We start from the raw sequence: 18,765 nt of genomic DNA, 5'->3' as shown, positions 1-18,765 counted from the left end.
ACATTTTCTTTCTGAGCCTGGTTTGGTCTCACACACCACAAAAGCTCTTTAGGTTGGCCCAACAACGCTGCCGAACCTTTAGTTGGTAGTTAATATTTGTGGGCTTTAATTACGCTTAATGCACTCATAAACGACAAAACCTCATCATCATATTCTTGTTTGGCGTACACTTCCTTCAGTTTGCTAACATTTTCTGCAAAGTAAGAATCTACTGGCCTGGCATTCTCATCACTGTTTCTGACAGCTATTCTGCTACGCCATATAGCATGTAGGCCGAGGAGGAAGAATACATCGTAAGGAGCCTCATCAAATTCAACTTCAAGAAAACGTATGCCTTTCGGTGTCAGCGGGAGGTCCTTTTTTAGAGTCCTCTGGAGGAAGTCCCAGAAGAAGACGGCGTCCCAGCAATCGCCAAAAACATGTTCCACGCTTTCTGGCTTTTGACACAGTCATGAAGTCATCCCCATGAAGTCATCCCCGGGTAGCTGTACGAACGCGGCTTATGTCCTTCCCTCTAATTTGCTATTCAGATGGTGCTGCCGTCTAGGAGAGGTGAAGCGAAGTAGTGCGTCATGACGCTAATGAGCGCCGATAGTTGGCGCTTCGATAGGGCAGCGTTCACCGTGTAACATCTTTCGTCGATGACTTTCTGCTGTTTCTGTGCTCCCCTCGCCAACTGATGTGTGCGTGTGCGATCGCGCGTGGAGCACCGCGCGCTCAACAACTTTCCGATAACTTTCTTGTGTTTTTATGTCCCCGTGTGTGTGTGTGTGTGTGTGTGTGTGTGTGTGTGCGTGTGTGTGTGTGTGTGTGTGTGTGTTTGTAATATCGGCTGGGACACCCCTCTGGTGTCCACCCGCTACAAATGGTCAAACCCCTACATCATCATCATAATAATAATAATAATAATAATAATAATAATAATAATAATAATCAGTGTAGCAGCGGAAGCTGCTGTGTTTACCCGCCCGCCGCCGATGTGGAGCGCCGCTCAGCTTGTGCAACGCCGCCGCCGCGTTAAACAAGCTGACTAGCGTACACGCCACGGAGCAGGACTAATGCGGTCGCACCTTTGCCTCAGCGACCCATCCAGCAGGACGGCGCTCGCCAAGCACACGCACAGGACTGCTGCCGACCCGCAAATCATGCTCCTTTCGCTGTAGCGTGACTTCACCAAACAACCCGATAGGTTTCGTTCGCATGGTTTGCGAGCGGCTGGGGTTTCAATCGGATTTACGCAATGTTCTGCCGCGTGTGATCCCGTGTCTAATGTTGATGCGTCTATAGGTGCCATACCGACGAAATATAAATAGCGATGTGCAAGTTCAAACCGATGCACAATAAACATTCAAATGCTCCTGTGAAGGCACATTTCACTTTCGTGTTTTACCGATCCCTATGAAAGAAGGATCAACCTAATTTTTTTTTTTGTATTTCTCATATTTCTTTTTCTGAAAATTTCGTTCGACCAATTATCTGCATTTAAAGTATTGTAGCGATTACATTTGGAACTTTCGCGAAACCCGCATTATTGGGGAAATGCAGAACGTTACGCGGTTCGCCATTTTCCGTATTTTGTATTTGTCTTATTTGTCTAGTCTTTCAAAATTTCTTTCGGCAAATTATCACATTTACGCTAATATAACGACTACAGGTCAACTTTCGCGAAATCTTCCTTATTGTGGAAATGGCATGCGGTATACGTTTTGACATTCTCCGTATTTTTTTAACATTCTTCTTGATTTTTAGTTTTTCAAAATTTCGTACGACCAATTACCTCCACACGCTAATAACGATTACACGTGAAACTCTAGCAAAATCTTCATTATTGTGGCATTGCAGGTCGTTACACGGTTACCCATTTCCCGTAATTTTTGTATATTTTTCTTACTTTGAAGTTTTACAAAATTTCGTTCGACGAATTCTCTCCATTTACGCTATTATAGCAATTGCAGGCGGAACTTCCGCGATATCTGCCTTATTGTGGAAATGCAGAGCGTTGCACGGTCCTGGCTGAGAGGTACTCGGCAAAGAATGATACGCAATAAAATCTGTTGAAGTTAACGATGTAGCAGTATACATTAACTACTAAAATTACGTCTCATGCGATCGCAATATCGTGATATTTTCGTGCGCTGGTCATTATGTAGGTACTGTGCTGGCATTTCATTGTTTTCCCTAGCACATTCCAGCCTCATCGCCACCGCCTCTCGCGTTCGTTCTCGTCTGACGCGAGCACATCAATTACTGTGATGGTGGCACATTGTTTTTCCTGCGCAAAAAGTCTTCTCGTTTTATTAAACACGTAAATAAACCGTTGTAGAGTCATTAATAGGCTTTGTTTTGCATGCTGCAATCGTAGTTGTTTAGGACGGTGGAGTAACATTTTAGCCTACCGGCGTCCAGTCACTGTGTAAACAAACCTGCTTGAAACTAGGCCCCTCGAACGGGAATCTTGTTGACTGTGAGCACAAGAACGCCAGGAGCTGTAGCCACCGGTTCCACCCGCCTCGTCCCCTCCCCTTACCGCCGCGCGGTACTGTGCAGCCCCTCCGGCTGGACGCCGCCGAAACCGCCGGCGAATCGGAGCATACGGAAGCTACAGCATACCGGCCTTCGGCAGCCAACCTGGTTCGACCCGGTTGGCTGCCACCCATTACAATCCAAAATCAGAGCCCTTCTACCCTGTACAGATAGAATACTAGCACAGCTGGCGATGTGGTGGGAATTGCTGTTTAGAGGTTTAGTAATATGAGGCCTAAAATCCTTAAAAGAGTAGTGCTACCCCCTGGGAAGTTTAAATCGTACTGATTCGCATTCCGATAACTTTTCAACAATGGCCGGGTGGCTGAATCCAGTCCCAAATCGAGTTTCGCTGTGGGGCACCGGGGCTCTGTGCTAGAAGTAGAAGACATGGGCCTTGGGCGGTGGCTGAACAACCTCCCAAGACGCCATGATGATGTGTCCTTAAGGTCCAATATGGTGGTCCAGTGTTCAGTAGCATCAGCGTGCGGCTGTCTTGGTTTCGCCGTGACTGCAGCGGGGTGGCCCGGCGTTTTACGTTGGGGTAGACCTTCCCTCCTGGACGCCTATACCCACTGAACAATGGACCACCATATTGGACACGTCATCATGGCTTCTTGGGAGGTTGTTCAGCCACCACCCAAGGCCCATGTCATCTACTTCTCGACCCCGACGGACGTCACCATGGATGACCTGGTGCGTGTCCTCGAGGAAATCGTAGGTCGTTATGGCCTGGACACCCTGATGCACCAGGTTGGTTACTAGTTCTGCGCGGTGGCGGCTACGGCTGCTGCTGCTCGCAAGATTGCTAAGAAAGACGCCGTCGTTTGGAACTGTGCTTCGTGCCCTGTGGCCTATATGGGCCCGCAGGTCGTCCACGTGATGGTGTACCGCCTGAACGCCGTTGTGAGTAACGCGGATCTATCGGCAGCACTGAAACCGTATGCAAAGGTCCTCAACATTAGCCAGCCGACGTGGAGGAGTCTCCAGCATATCAAGACCGGCATGCAACTTGTGAAGATGAAGATGGCCAAGGCCGTACCCAACTTTATGAAGATTCGAGGGTTCAAGGCGCAGTTCGAGTACCGAGGTGTGCGGCGGGCATGCGCCCGCCAGGCCGATCATCAAGTTAGTGACTGCAAGACCCCCTGTGCGGCCGCTGCTCTGTGTACGGCCCCGACGGTGGCGACTGCAACGCCCAGTGTCGTCGCTGCAAGGCCAATCATGCCAAAGCCGACCGCCTGCGGCCCCGCTCCTATCCAGACGCTGCAAGCAATTTCTCTGAGACGCCTCGCACGCCCCCCAGTCAGCAGGCTCTCTAGAGTACAAGCGACTTTCCCGAGCTGCCCCGGGCCTCCTTGAGCCAGCCTGCCGAGGCGTCGAGTGAAGGTACTGCTCTAGGTGTCACCGCGACGATTGATGAATCGCATGCGACAGCGAAGAGATGAAACTGGAGAGCTGCCTGTCGCCTTCGGAGGAAGAGATGGCACCTCAGGGACAAAGCCACGTCATCGTCTTCAACCGATACCACCCACTTCACGAGCCTCAGCTCTGCTGAGTGCAGTGACCTGCGGAGCAACCTCAGCGCGAGCCAGTGCGTGCACTGAGAAAAAATCACGCCATATCCACGGAATGAATGATGATAACTGGGGCGAAGCTCGAGAGGGGGAGATCATCGGTAACCGTAACTCTCCCGTGAAAGTTCGCCCATTACATCATTAAGAAAGACGTAAGACTGTGTGCGTACATTGTACAAATCAACTTTTATTTTCGGAGTCAATGCTCCCAGGCCCCGACCTGGTGAAAGACCCCGCGCCATCGAGGACTACCCCGCACCTCCACCACAATTTGTCACGTAGGAAGGGACACAACGGTAAAGAAAGAACTTTTAGTTAGGGCGAACTTGTGCCCGAACAAGACGAGAGGAAACGAGCAAAGGTCCTTGCGTCTCGTTCGATCTCCGAGAACGACTGCCTGCGTTCGTGGCGTGATCTCTTGCGTGATCTCCCCCTCGCAGTGCACGTGCGCTCGCGCCTCCGTTGGCGAACACAGACAAGCTCGCGCTCCCGGTGCCGAGTTTGCGCTGCCGGTTGCAGCCGGTTCTTGCGCGTGCAACGCGGCCCACTTTGCGACATCTCCGAAAGCATGCGGCGGTCACGTACCACGAGACACGAGGGATGGACAGACCCATGACTTAAGGAGCTTCGCCCCTAAAAAAACATCGCTCTCCCTGGTTCCTCGAGCGGCTCGCGCGGCCACCGGAAAGAACACAACAAGGCCGGAAAGAGCGGCAAGGCAGTGGTGGACCATTCTATAGTCTCGCCTCTAAGTGGCCTGCAGCTGGCCACAGTACGTCCAGTACCAGTGCTGCTCCTACGCCCAAGGTCAAGGACTTCCGTCTGGTCAATCCTGTCGGTCGCCGGTCTGCTAGGTTTCCTATCTCTCCTGGAGCGGATCACAGCGTCCACCAAGCAAAGTGTGTCTACCTTGGTGGCCCGGATGACGCGAGCGGCACTGACCAGCCTCGCACTGCTGGCCCATCCCTCGTTGTGACCGAGCCTCGCTTCGTCAACACGATCAACCAGGTGCACGACTTGCTTCCTCCTCGACCCTCTCCACCGGACCGCCTAGATGTGTCCAAGCGGGCGTTGCCGTCGTCTTCAGCGGGCTCCAATGGTGCCGACAACAAGAAATTGTGCGTAGAAGTCAACGTGCCTTCCGACGATAGTGAGTTTTGAAGATGGAAAGGTTAACGGGGTTTGTGCACTTATCACCTTCATGCTGGTGCGTTTTATTACTTTGAATGCCCAGAGCTTTCGGGACTTGGACTAACAGAGGGAGGTGATGCACTATGCTCGGCCGCAACACGCTGACCTTCTCTTTTTGCGGGAGTGAAATTTTCGTACTCCACGCCACGTTCTTTTGTTTCGCGAGCGCTTTTGTGTGCACGCCTTTTTTACCTTGTCAAGCAGGATGGCTTCAGGCGCAGGCGTCGTATTTCTGCGCGAGAGCTTACGCCGCAAGGTTCATTGTGCGTTTGGGATCGGAAGGCACGTGCTTCCAGTCGAATTTTTCTTGCTCGCTCGTCGGGTGCGAGCTGTTGTGTATGCACCTGCGCAGCACTCTGACTCATCCGCTTTTCTCGCATCCCTCGACGCGTTCGTGCTCGAACCTTACCCAACATTTCTGGTGGGTGATTCTAATTGTGTGAGCGACCCTCAGCGTGATGTACAGGGACCTGGGCAAGGTCAGCCCTATAGCGGTGCCCGGGAGTTGAAGGACCTGCTCGGTCAATTCCATCTTTCCGACGCGTGGGTGCAGCATCACGGCGACAGGTTTGTCGCTGCTTGGGAAAGGGGACAATCTAAAATTCGGCTAGATAAATTTTGTTTTCCACCCGAGATGAGCTGCTACGTAGAATGCTGTGACGTCCTCTCCTTCCCGGCTGGATTTCGTCGCGTGTCTGATCATCGGCATTTGTTGGCAACGCTTAACCTTGGCAACTGTACGCCCTGCCACCAGATGTGGCGGATGGACGAGCGTCTGCTAACCGTCAGGGACAGTTCGGCAGCGCTTACTGCTTCTTTGACTGCCCTGTGCGAGTTCAGTTCTGTCCCTTGGGATGAGTTGAAGGACCCGTGGCGCGTGCTTTTAGTAAAGGAGGGTCGTGCGCGAAAGGTGCGCATCACGGCCGCGCTTGACGACACGTTGAGAGACTTCGCATCGTATAGAGTGGGGCACCTTAACCGTCACCATGCAGGAGTATGTCAACCTGCTAAAAATACGCTACGGGTCCCTCTTACGGCAGTCATCACAAGCGGCGAGCCGTGCGCAGACTTTGGGCAGGCCTGTCTCGGACCCCTCCGTACTGTGGCATATTAGAGCTGGCTGGCTTGACTAGGTTGGGTTAGCCACTCTTCCAGAAGTTACACTCGCTGATGGGTCGGTTAGCACGAGGGCTGGAGATATAGCCGAGGTATTCGCGGGACATTTCGCCACCCTTTTCTCGACCGAGCACGCGTCTTGGGATGCAGAGAAATTTGAGGACAGGCTTAGCGCATTTTGTGGGGTGCTGCCATGCGTGTCAGATCACCCGTTTTAGCTGCTGTGCGCTCCGGTGGATGCCGACGAGCTGAGTGAGCGTGTTAAAAAATTGACTGTGCGTCACGCCTGGGCCTGACGGTATCCCTGCTGGATTGTACAAGAAGTTTTTAACTCGTAAGTGTTTTCTGCCGGGGTCCAAAAACCTCACCGACGTCATATCCGTCACAGAAATGACATCACCAGAAAAAGTTCAATTGGAGCGGCGGCGCTAGGTTTTGAGCCCACGATCACTCTGGCCGCAACGGGAGGTGTGAAACGGTCTACCGACTGACCCATTAAGTCTTTTTTTTTTCCAAACACAACCTTTATTTCCAAAGATATACATATATACATAATGCGCTGGCCGCTCGAAGCGGTGGCCGACGCTGGTACGCGTACGTACTGTCGCCACAGGAACTCCAACCCCCTTTGGGCGAGCCTTCGCTTGAGTCGCAAAGTACGCAACACAGTGGGACTGCGGTGGCAACGAAGAACAAACAAGCAGGAAAATATGACATTCGGAGACACTGTAATATCAGAGTACATGAACAGAGAATTGTGGGAAAGTAACATGTTCCCATGTGGGTGTAAATTCTGGGCAAGGATATACAACGCCTGTTCAGAGGGGAGAAGCGTCTCTACAACGTACTAGTGGGGCAACATCGCAGCCGTTGCCAGCGATGCATCTCTTTTTCTTTGAACCGCTGCAGTGCTTGGCATCCTTTTTGCTGTGAGTCGGGGAGTTCCGTGTCAGAATCTGATGCCTCCAACACGCTTACTGCCCCTTCAGCCTTTGCCGTGAAGTGCCGCCAGGTAACCCTGGGGTTCCTAGCGTCCACTGCCCTCTCCTAGCCTGTCCACTGTCCACTGCCTAGCGTCCACTGCATCCACTCGAGCCCTCCACAGCGAGTGTAGCCCCAGGGCAAGCACGCAGTCCCGTAGCGCCTTGCTCTTTGTGGGCGCACTCAGGTGCCGGAGGCCTGACCACGACAGGTCCTATCGCTCGGTGTACGCGGTCTGCAGCTCGTCCCAGAAGACGGCCGTGGTGTTACAATCTGTGAAGACGTGTTCTACCGTTTCTCGTTTTCCACAGAGGAGGCAACTCGCACCGCCATTAAGGAAGAAACCCTTATCCTCAAAACGTGCCTTTGTGGGCAGCACTCCCACGTGGAGGAAGAAGAAAAAGTCCTTTGAAGCGGTGGGCACAGGGAGTCGTCTTACTCGTTTCAAGACATCGTCAGGTATTGGAGATTGTCGGTATAGAGAGGGGTGGCAGGACCTTCTCCACGAGGTCCCAGTACAGTTTCCTGGGCTTTGTTTTGAGCACATAATCCGAAGAGAAATGCTGCTCGAGCAGGGCTAAGGCTAGAACGATTTGTCTTTAGAACCTCGTTCCGCGCATGTCAAAGCAGAGAGATGCTGTCGTGGCGAGCCACAGGGCCAAATGTATGGTACCCAGGCACTGCGTGGCTGCCACTAGGAAAGGATCGCGTAGACCCAGAAAGTACAAGAATCGCCGGATAGTCAGTTTGAGCTCCGCGTTGAAGAACCCGACCCACCCTTTTCTAGGCTCCAGAAAAGGTTTGAGCGGCGTATGGGTTCGAATGTGGAACGCCAGAGAAGTACCGCCCAGGACCGGCGCAGCATATTCATGATGTCTGCGTCGATGGTAGTTGTGCGGGCCCCGTACAGCACTGCGGGGTATGCAGTTGCATTGTATACATGGGCCCTCGTGAACAGAGCGATGTTTCTGTTTCTCCATGGTTGGAGCTTTCTTTCCGCCGCTGACAGCTTGGGTTTCCCCCGATTTGTGACTGTGGCGCTTTGGTTGAGGTAACTGGACATCTCCTCTTCCCAGGCCATTCCAAATAGTCAACTTGGTTTGGAGGCCCATTCACCCAACCAGGCTCCCCTCGACTTAACTAGGTTTAGCTCTCCTCCCGAAAAGCGGCAAAACTGGTTTGATAGCCTAATTACCTCACCGACATGTGATCAATGTGTGCAAATTAAGGCCACGTCGTCCGCATAGGCGAGAACACGGAGCTTCTCGTCTCCCATCTTCAGGCCATTGACGACCTCGGATGCAAGGGTCATAGGGCACAGTTGCTCAAGATAGGGGGTGAATAGGATGTTGTGGGGGAAGGGAAACTCCCTTGCGGGTTCTTTCAGGTATTCTGTGGAGACTGGGACCTTCCACAGTGCCAATAATTAGACGAGGGCGCTTAGACGAGCGAAGCGTTCCAAGTAGTGCACCAGAAGTTCGTTGGACACGGTTGTGGGCACCCAGCGGAGTTTCACTGTTTTTTCCTCATTGTTCGGGCACCTTTTCCCCTTAGCCTCGATTTCACCCTTCGAGGCCAGTTCTTTCATTTCTTCGGACGACTGGAACGTAACCATCCATACATGGATGGTCCTATAGACCGATGATCTTCTTCAAGTCGGTCAAAGCGCTGAGAGCCGCTGCAACGTCGTCGATCTTGTAAGGCCATGCCGACGGGTCGCCGTGCAGAAACACCGAGTTTTCACTTATAGCATCTTCGATAAACCGCACCGGTGCACACCGGGACGCATCGGGGCGCCTTTTCATCCTCGATAAACCGGGGTGCACCGTCGCGGGGCAATTTTTGGTTGCACCGCCGCGCACCGAGAGACTCGACGGGGCGGCGTGGTGCAATCCCAAGATACATCCCGAACGACGCCGGGGAAGCGGCTTCCTCCGCCGTCTGCTGCAGCGACGGCGCATCGACGCACTGGTGTAAAGGCTGAAGCCGGAGCTATATTTTGTTGCTGACAAGGATGACTTGCTTGCGAATTCATCGGGCAACGATGCGGCAGGCTCCGAACGAGCGGTAACAACGGCCAGAGATTGTAAATGAGGACGCGAACTTTGTGTACGCAAAAAAGGCTGCATGCATTGCCAGCCAGTTGGGGATTGGCATTCGTTTCATTTGATTGAATTATCATGAACTGTTGTCACTGGAGTGCATGGACCATGAAGACCTAGTTGCTTTGCTGTAGCGGAAGGGCGGAACAAAACAGGCACTCGCATTATGGCTCAAACGAATATAAGAAGCAGCTTGTAGTACGTAGCTGTTCAGTGGAAGAGGCCGAGGTACGTTGTCGCGCATGTGTGACGGATACGGGTTGTGCGTACATATAATCATTGGCCTTCAATAAATATCACTTTCTAATAGCGCTGTGTCTCATTACAGCACTGTATTGCCACGTGTGAACGTTTTTATGAGTTGCTTTCTTATCTTAAGAGATGGCGCTTGGGTAGAACATCTCCTTTGTCCCGTTTGTCCTCGATCAACGCTCCGTGCCGGTACGTTCCGTCGTGGGGCACTGCGCACCGCGCCGGTTTTGGGGGAAACACCGACACCGGTGCGTGTTTATCGAGGACGCTATTAGTTTACCCGTCGGCAGGGTGGGAAGCAGCCCGTCGAAGTGGAGGCCACTTCAGGTGGCGCGGAGGACCGGTTCGGCGCGCTCGCGCCTTCCGCTCTCGAGGAGCCGTCATGACTGCACGCTCTGAGAGCTGGGGAGAGACTGCGGGGCTATTCAGATGCAAAAAAAAAATAGCGCCCACCTCCCCGCCAGGGGAACCCTGTGTAGATGCGACGCATCGTGGGGTTCACTTGGTGTTTCCGTTGGATTGATTCTGAAATCGCGTGAAACGTGTCGGGAACGCGTATGATTATTATGTTTTATGATTATTATTATGTTTTATTGGCCAATCTTGGTCAATCTCTCTAAGTGGTATGCTTGGGGCTTCGCTGTCGCGACGACCTTTACTCCATCATTGGTGCTGTAAGTGGGAGATTCTTTTCTTTTATTGCAAGTGTTAATCATTGCCCCATCATGCGTTGTATCAGTATACCTTCTTGACGTAGTTTGAATGAGTCAAGGATATATGGCGCGTTTGTAGCATTTGATTCTGTCTCGGTTTTGTGGCGCAGTGGGAAGAGCACCATGTACCTCGCGTTCCGCCCACAGCGTCGTGGGATCGAAACCGGGCGCCGCTGAATATTATTTTTTTTATAGTGTAGGGGGAGGGGTGCGGACAACGCCGTATGGAGGGACAAGGCGAGTGAATGAGATGCAGTCGCATCTAAAATTCAATGTACAAGCTTACGTCCCGAGCGAGGCTGAAACTTTTTATGCAAGAAAGCTAGAGAAAACACCTTTCTTACTGCCTTAAAATATTTTGTCGCATTAAAAGGTAAAGCCGATTTTTCGAATTCTTTGTGGTCGAGAAGGCTTAGGATTGCCCACAAAATTTTGACAAATGGGTGTACATTAAGCGGGGACCCCGTCCCCTCGTCCAGGTTTTCTCACCTCACGTGTGTCGCTCGAAGTTCCATTGTCTATGTTTCCATACGTTAGGCAAGTTAGAGTTAGAGTTAGGTGCTCCGTTCACCTGCCCTAGGAGACGAGGCCCTGCACTGCAGCCTCCCGGTTCGGGAACAAAGGAAGGTCAGTCGATCGCCGCTGCAAGGCTAGTTTCTCCGCGTCGGTCTTGCTTCGGCCAAAGGATGTCCCACCACGCCCCAAAGCCTTAACTCCGAAATGCGCCGATTACGCAAAGAGGCGTGTGCCCGACTTTTGATTTTGCGCTTATTGTTATCGTGTGGAAAGCCTGCATGTGGAAAGGCTTCAAACACGCCGGTAAATCGCTCTGGCATGCGCCCCATCCTTGGAGTCGCCAGTTTGGGGGAGACGCGTTGTGGTAAAAAAAAAAGGGGGGGGGGGGAAAGGGGGGGGGGTTAGGCCTCGATGCCATGTAGCCCAAACATAGCCACACAGCCAAAAGAACATTTTTGACGCCAGCTTAAACAAGAAGTAGCCCAATTAAGCCCAATTTGGTAACCCTGGATCTGACATGGGTCGCCGAAAGGGCGGAACTTATACACAGAAGCGTAAACGGTTCCACCGCCTTCCAGTGCTTTGCGCACGACCTGAACAAAGTACAGTGGAACCCCGTAAATACGTTTTTCACTGGATCGCGAAAAAAAAAAAAAACGTAACAGCCGGGAAAACGTAAGAGTGAGGAAAGCCACGAAAATGGGCTGGCGTCTAACTGGCGTCGTTAATTCACCCCCTCTAGGGCTTCATTGTTGCAAACTTAGTTTCTGCCCGTTCCGCCAAATGTAGCGGTCTTCGTTTTAATTTTTATGTGCACATTTAGTGTTGCCAAGAGAGCAATTAAGACGGGCGTCAAGTTAAGTTAGTCGTCGTAAAATCACTGCTACTCGCTCGCCGTCACCCTACTCGTGCAGGTCGACAACAAAATCGAGCGTCGTGAACTCCCCGTACCACTCGCTCACCGTTCCGACCGTCCCGCGGCGCCAAAACGGGCGTCGTGATACGCAAAATGAACGAAAGCAGTGTGCCTTTGACGAAAACGATGTATTTCTGCAATGTGAGCCTAACGCTTTAAAAAATCACAAATAGGAGCTTGCCGTTTCTTTCGCGCGCTCGTAAGCACCACTCGCTTCTCAATAACCTGAAATGCCGCATTGCTTTCAGCGTCACTTTGAGGTGCGACGTACCTGCGAAGGAGGTCTATCGCCGCGACGGCTCGTCCATAGCTTGTAGTGTCTGGCAAGTCCCTAGACACTACAAGCTTTGGAGAAACTGGCGCAAGAGATGGTATTGGTGGTGTAGAAAGCGACGAGAGTGGCAAGGAAGGGGCAGCAAACGGCGCGCCGAGACCGATCTCAACGCTACAGCACCGCCATCGCCTGGTCGGTGGCAGCACCGGCCCGCGGTGCGGTACTGGAAGGCCGCGCTCTTTGCCAACTGACCTAATCTGAAAACGCTGCACGGCACCATTACAACAGTGCGGCGGCGCTAACATCACGCACTCCAGCGTACCGAAGCGAAACTTCTGTTGTAAGCATAGTAATGATGCTGATAGCACTTTCGACGGATGGCCATCTAGTGGCGGCCTCTATAAATCGCTTGCGTCTTCTTGTAGCCAGTTCAGTAACAAAGCCTGGCCAAGACTCATCAAAAGCCAAAATGGCGGTGCCCAAGCGGCTTCGGAGTGTCAGGTTGCGACGCATCATACGGGAAGGGTTCCATAGCTGCGACGTTAGAGCGGGGTTCGCAATACATTGCATCCTATGAGAGCTATGCCGGGTACACACACGTACAGACACACAAGAACACCTCCCCCGGTCTTATGATAGCCGGAGAACGTTGAGTTTACTTAAGAGAGGGGAGAAAGGAGGGATCTCCGCGGTAGCGTCCGTTCGCCACGACGGGTCCGATCACACCGGCGCAGGAACCAGTTTGCCACGGGTGTGAATCATCGCCAACGAGGGTCAGCGCGACCGACATGTTCCCGCTTGTCGTAACTTGTTTGAAAAGGGCGGGCTTTACCGCAACACACGAAAACTTCACCTCACTGCACCAAACTTGTATCACGCGCACAGGGTAGCGGCGCGCTGAATTGTAACAGGACTAAGCATATTTTGAACGAACCAAACGTATTTTGTCTTCATGGTGGCTTCGAAAAACACAGAAACACTTTTTCGATTTTAATTAATATCCAACTTGACCAACCGTTTCAAAGCTTGCGAACCGGTTCTTGCGTGATTTCGTGCAACCTGGAGAGGGAGAGAGAGAGGTGAAAGTGCACGTACGTGCGTGCGTGCGTGCGCGTGTGTAGCGCGAGCCGCAATGAGGTAGCGTTTCATTTCATGGCGTCTGCCCTAGACTGGGCACTTTTACAACCGGTAGTAGGCGGGTGCCTTTAAACATGTCCACGTCTACAGTCAACCACAGGTGCTTTACAGCATGATCTACAACATAATCACACCGCTTGTGGTTATTTTTATTTCCCTGGCGTAATTATTCATCATCCATCCCTTGGACTCTTCTTCCCTTCCACTCTTGTTCTCCCATTCCCCTTCATGGCTCTCGACAGGGCTCTGAAAACAAAACAAAAAAAAAACACAAAAGCACGTTTACATCATAAATGGAAATCAAAGCATGCAACTAAAATTGAACCTGTGTCTTAAAGAGCAAGTTTTAGCAAATTCTTATTATTTTCTTTAAAGTACTAGATTATGTTAATGTTTGTAAGAGCGATGTGAAAGCTCTGCCACAGGCGCCGCGAGCCCCCTCGCGTGTTTATTACGGACAGTCTTATTAGAGCGCCTTAGCATAGCGGCTATCGTGCGCTAGGCTAGAGGGACGGGTAGGCAGGTACGCATTCGTTCCGCGGGAAACAGCGGCCTGCCTAACCAATCTCACGCATTCGTTCCGGGGAGGGGTAACCCTCCTCGCAGTGCCCGTCGCGCGCATGCGCAGTGGGGTCCTGGTATCCACCGACCTTAGCACAATGTACTGTAGCCGCTATGATAAAACTCTCGATTGCCATCTGGAGCCCTAGTTGATGCCCACACGTGTGTGGCTGCAGTAAGCGGGATATACACATTTCCCCTGCCGTTACTGTGAATGTAAAAGCAAGAAACCTAGACGGAGAAGAGGAATTCAGGTCCCGCTTCACACGCGGCCTAACATGATCGGTCCAGATGTTTACTATGCCACAGTGGCTATATAAAAACTAATGCACCCAAAGGCAAAGCATAGAAACGCAATTCAGTGCCCATCCACTCTGTGAGAAAGGAGGACCAGCGAGTCTGCGGTGCGGGATGTTAGCTGCAAATTCTAGTATGATTTGTTTCAGGATAGCTCCAGTAAGAGAACAGTTACAGCCGTTTTCTGTAACCATACTTTCACCGTAGACGGCTCTCTATTGTCAGCAGACAGTAATTCTGTAACGTTTAGAACTTCACTGTGAACTATGTATGGCAACTAAATGAAACGTTGCGTAACGTTAGAGTCGTCTTAGCGGCTAATTGCCGCATAATTAACAGCGGAGCTATTCTGGGGCGGGGCTTGGCGACAGTCTGGCCTGGTATGGAGTCAAGATTCCTCCGGAGAAGATTTCTCCGCCTCGCAAACCCAGTATAGAAAAAATCTTTAAAATAAAAAAAAGGGCCTTAATATTTTTTTTCGGGCTACTTTCGATAATGCAAGAATTAGCCGTTTTCGGTAATCATACTACCTACGAAGATGGCCATGCTTCACTGTACAACAAACTATGTGGAAAAGCCAGCTTACAAAGACCAAGCTTACACCTAACTTTAAAGTCGGCTTCACCCTTAAGGAAAATGAATTATTGAGGATGCATGTTTCCAGGGACATTATAAGTCATCTTAGATTAAAATATGAAGGCCCTAGGACCTTTATTTTTTATTTTTATGAGTCTGTTTTCTGTACTTGGAACCGGTTTTTGCACGGCGAAGAAGCCTGCTCCAGAGAGAGTGTGACGCGATAACAGCAAGGACTGTCGTTAGGGCCAGCCTTAGAACAGCTCCGCTGATAAAAAAATTCGCCCCCCCCCCCCCCCCCCCCTGGGGTGCTAAGTATGAGCAAGGGCTGGGCTTGAGCGCTGAAGAACATTGTAAATGGGACATACCATGGGCGCCAAGCATGACTACAAAGTGGAAACCATGGTTCCGTTTCTCCTTCGGCAAAGGAAACTGTCATGCGCCCAGAGCAATACATAGCCTTGCCAAGGAGTTCAGTTGTGCGCAGTCAAGTGAAGCGTATCTCACCCGCACGCCCAGTCTGTTACCCTATGTTGGCAGCGGCATTGAGTCCACATGCAATATTCTAGACTATGGCGGAACAACGAAACATGAACTATAAAATCATTAGCGGGAACTCCACGTTAAGCTCACCTCATCAGAGAACGGTTCAGGCACCACTGCCGCAGCACACCTCATTTTGTCTAATTGAGATTGTAAGATACAACAGGGCACGTGGAACTGAATAAGCGATCGTTGGGCGGGCTGGCGACGCACCGATGTGATCATAGTTTCAGTTACGGTGGAAACTGGAGGAAAGCAGCTGTCAAATAGCTAAAAACAACAATCGCAAAGAAACCCGCCTTTGACAGGGCCTCCGATAAACTGTACACAAAAAAAAACTTTTTAAAATAGTTGCTCCCCCTTGATGATGACGATACATGCGGATAGTGGAATCAACGAAATTGTGGTCACTTGAAGGAAAGGCTTAAAACAAAGGAATAGGAAAAAGAAATATGTTTTTTTTAGTTGCGCAACCCGCCCTATTCCACTTTCTGTCTTGGCCAATCCCTCTCAATGGATACCCGCAATTGTTTTATGACACCAATCAAGCAACCAACAAACCAACCCCAAATGCCACCGCGATCCTGGTTCCATTGCAGTTTGCGATTACCTTGCTATCCCTAAAGAAATATATGAGGGCTAATGTTAGGGAAGGAATATGTTTCACGGCGGGAACATGCTCAGGCGCTCTTCTGGCCTGGACCATGACTTGGTCCCAAATATAAACCGCCCAAATACGCCGTCCTTACCTCGCGTTTCGGCTGAGTCAGGTCGGTGAGGTCGTCCACGTGATTCACCTTTGAGGGCACCGCTGCTGCCGGCCTCCTCGATGCCACCGGCACGGCCTGGCCGCCGGTGACTTCCGTCATCCTGTGGCCGGTGGGGGCCATCTTCCTGTTGGTGACAACGGCGCGCTCCGCGGTGGGCGGGCACCGCCTCACGTCGTGCTTGGCGCACGCGTTTCAGCCCTGGCAGCTGTGCCGCAGACGCGAGCAGTGGCGTATACTACGCAAAGGGCTGGATGGGCAACCAAGCAGCAATCTTGGAGCATCTGTGGCCAACTTTGCCAGTAAGGATATCAGAACGCGGGCACGTGAAACCGCTTCTTTGATTTGCTTGCATGGCTTGATGATGATGATGATGATGGGCCTCTTGAAGTGGGGCGTTCCAAATCAAGCCACATGCCAACGATCGGCATTTTTGGACAGCCGCGCGAGGCATCAAAAAAGCCTGCGTTGTCTCTGTCCCCTTGAACTATCGAAATTCCAAAACCTCAGCCCGAGCCTGGCCTCTACCGCCACTACGTTGCCCAGCCCTCAAGCCACCTCGGTGGTAAGAATCACCTCAACAGACCAGGCAGTGTAGATGGGGAATCGGATCCTGATGACGCAGTTAGATAGCCTTCGTATCCTTTGGTTTTGCTTCTAGAACCCTATCTGTCACTGTCCATCATGCGATGTGAAGTATTCGCGAAATTGGTCCCAATTAGCCACTTTTCCTTCAATTTCAGGCGTACGTCTTTGCGTAGATCTCCGACTGAATTATGATGAGCCTCGGATCCTATGATATTTCGAGTTCGTTTTATTAAGTAGATCTAGATGGCGACACTTGGCGCCGAATCAGACTACAACAACGATCAATGTCGTATGTCAGACTCATATTTTGCTATGTAGGAGCGCAGCTTAGTCTTTTTATTGCTGAATGCAATTTGTTGCCGCCTGCTACCGTGCAGCTTCGCGTGCGAAAGCCTTGTTTTTGTTGGCCGGCCACACGTCGGTACACATTAAGGCAACCCCGTGGTTCAGGTTTACCACAATGCGCCCACGTGATCAGTCTGGGCCCCCTTCAAAGCAAGTTCACCGAATTAAAGCGACATATTAGACAAAAAAATGTTATCTGGGGAGGGGGACTGGGGGTGGGGGGCAGCGTGCAATGCATAACGTTATGCATTGCAGGAAGCCGCAGCGCAGAGCGAACTTTTGAGTCAAATTGTATCCTCGATATCGACATACGAGAAAATTTCACCATCGGCTCCATCGGTTGGTCAATTGAGCGCATTGCGGCGAAGTGGAAGCCACCAACTCCATTTTCGGGAGCCCGGACATGGGTCGCTTCAAGTAAATTTTTTTTTCTCTCTCTCTCTCTCTCTCTCTCTCTCTCTCTCTCTCTCTCTCTCTACAATACAAGAAACACACTATCTGATCCAAGGGACACACTACCAATCACTCCGAGGACTTTAAGGGCGAATATTTATAGGCGAACCCTAAGGGGATTTATTTTATTTCTTCGCAAGGTCTCGCTTCACAACCAATGAAATGTTATATGAGCCAAATGACATGATAGTAAATCACTGTAATGCTTCTATTGGGGATTAGTCTATAAAACAAAAAGTAAAATATGTTCATCCCGAGCACGGATCTGAACACGCAACTTTTGCCGACATACCTCTGTCCAGCGGGTCATCATGGCGTTGGCCAGGCAGGAGACTTGGCAGCCCTGTAACGGGCGGAGGGCCTCTAACCCTGGTGGCGACAGCGAGGACGACACTGGCCAAGTTTGAAGTCTTAACTTGGACTTCAACCGCAGGCACAATAAATGTTTTTCCAATCCAATCTGTCTCAAGGACCAGCGTATACCTACCTTTGTTTAGAAGCAGCACGCTTGTTAGAACCGGCATATGCACTCTGATACTCTTCATATAATGTAATCATTACGAAGCATAGTAGCTTAAGTTTTTGTTGCCCTCCCTCGTCAAACCTCAGAAAAAGTTGCCCCGCCAAATTTGCAAATGCCAACGATTGATGCGCGTTTGGCGCGCACAGGATAACGAGGAGGACGACGTAGCAGAAGAAGAAAGGCACACTTAATCGGCTGTCCCGATTTTCCGCTTATCTTTCTACCCCGTCCTCGCCTCGGCTTAGCAGCAGGGACGGCGGACGGATGGACCCAGAGACATCGCCACCACCTCGGTCATCCCGCCCCTCTGAGACGGTGGAGCCGGTGTCGCAGTACCACCCACATCAAACCCCAGCCTTCGCCCCGGCCGGACGCTCGGTCACGCCATCGTCGCCAGCCTTGGCCTGTGCCACGGTCACCCGGGGAAACCACGAACCGCCCAACGTGTGCCTCGCCCTTCCTTGGAGCACGGTTTACCCCCGACGCCACCCACCCAGTCCCTGACGACCCCCAACCCACCTTTGAGGAACCGCGGGTGGTCTGCACGGCAGAACAAAGCGCAAGCCGCGATGTCGGAGACTCCTTCCTTTCGAAATAACCCGCCAGGCCATGGGAACGCTTCACTGACTGTACACAGCAGACAAGAGCTGCTGTTGAGGTCACCCCGGACCCCTGTTGGACAGGAATTAACGTTGGCAGAAGTGCGAGGTACCAGTGGCAGCCCGAAGCAGCGTGGAAGAACAGTTGTTTCTTCACTTCCGTAATCGAGAATATTGTATTTGTTCGTTTGTTTTGTTTGTTTTTATAGCATTTG

The sequence above is a fragment of the Haemaphysalis longicornis genome, unplaced genomic scaffold (assembly GCF_048455015.1).
Source record: "Haemaphysalis longicornis isolate Haplotype H1 unplaced genomic scaffold, Haemaphysalis longicornis Haplotype H1 scaffold_1, whole genome shotgun sequence".
Taxonomy (NCBI): domain Eukaryota; kingdom Metazoa; phylum Arthropoda; class Arachnida; order Ixodida; family Ixodidae; genus Haemaphysalis; species Haemaphysalis longicornis.
The sequence above is the reverse complement of the archived record's forward strand: the minus strand, read 5'-3'. Positions refer to the sequence as shown.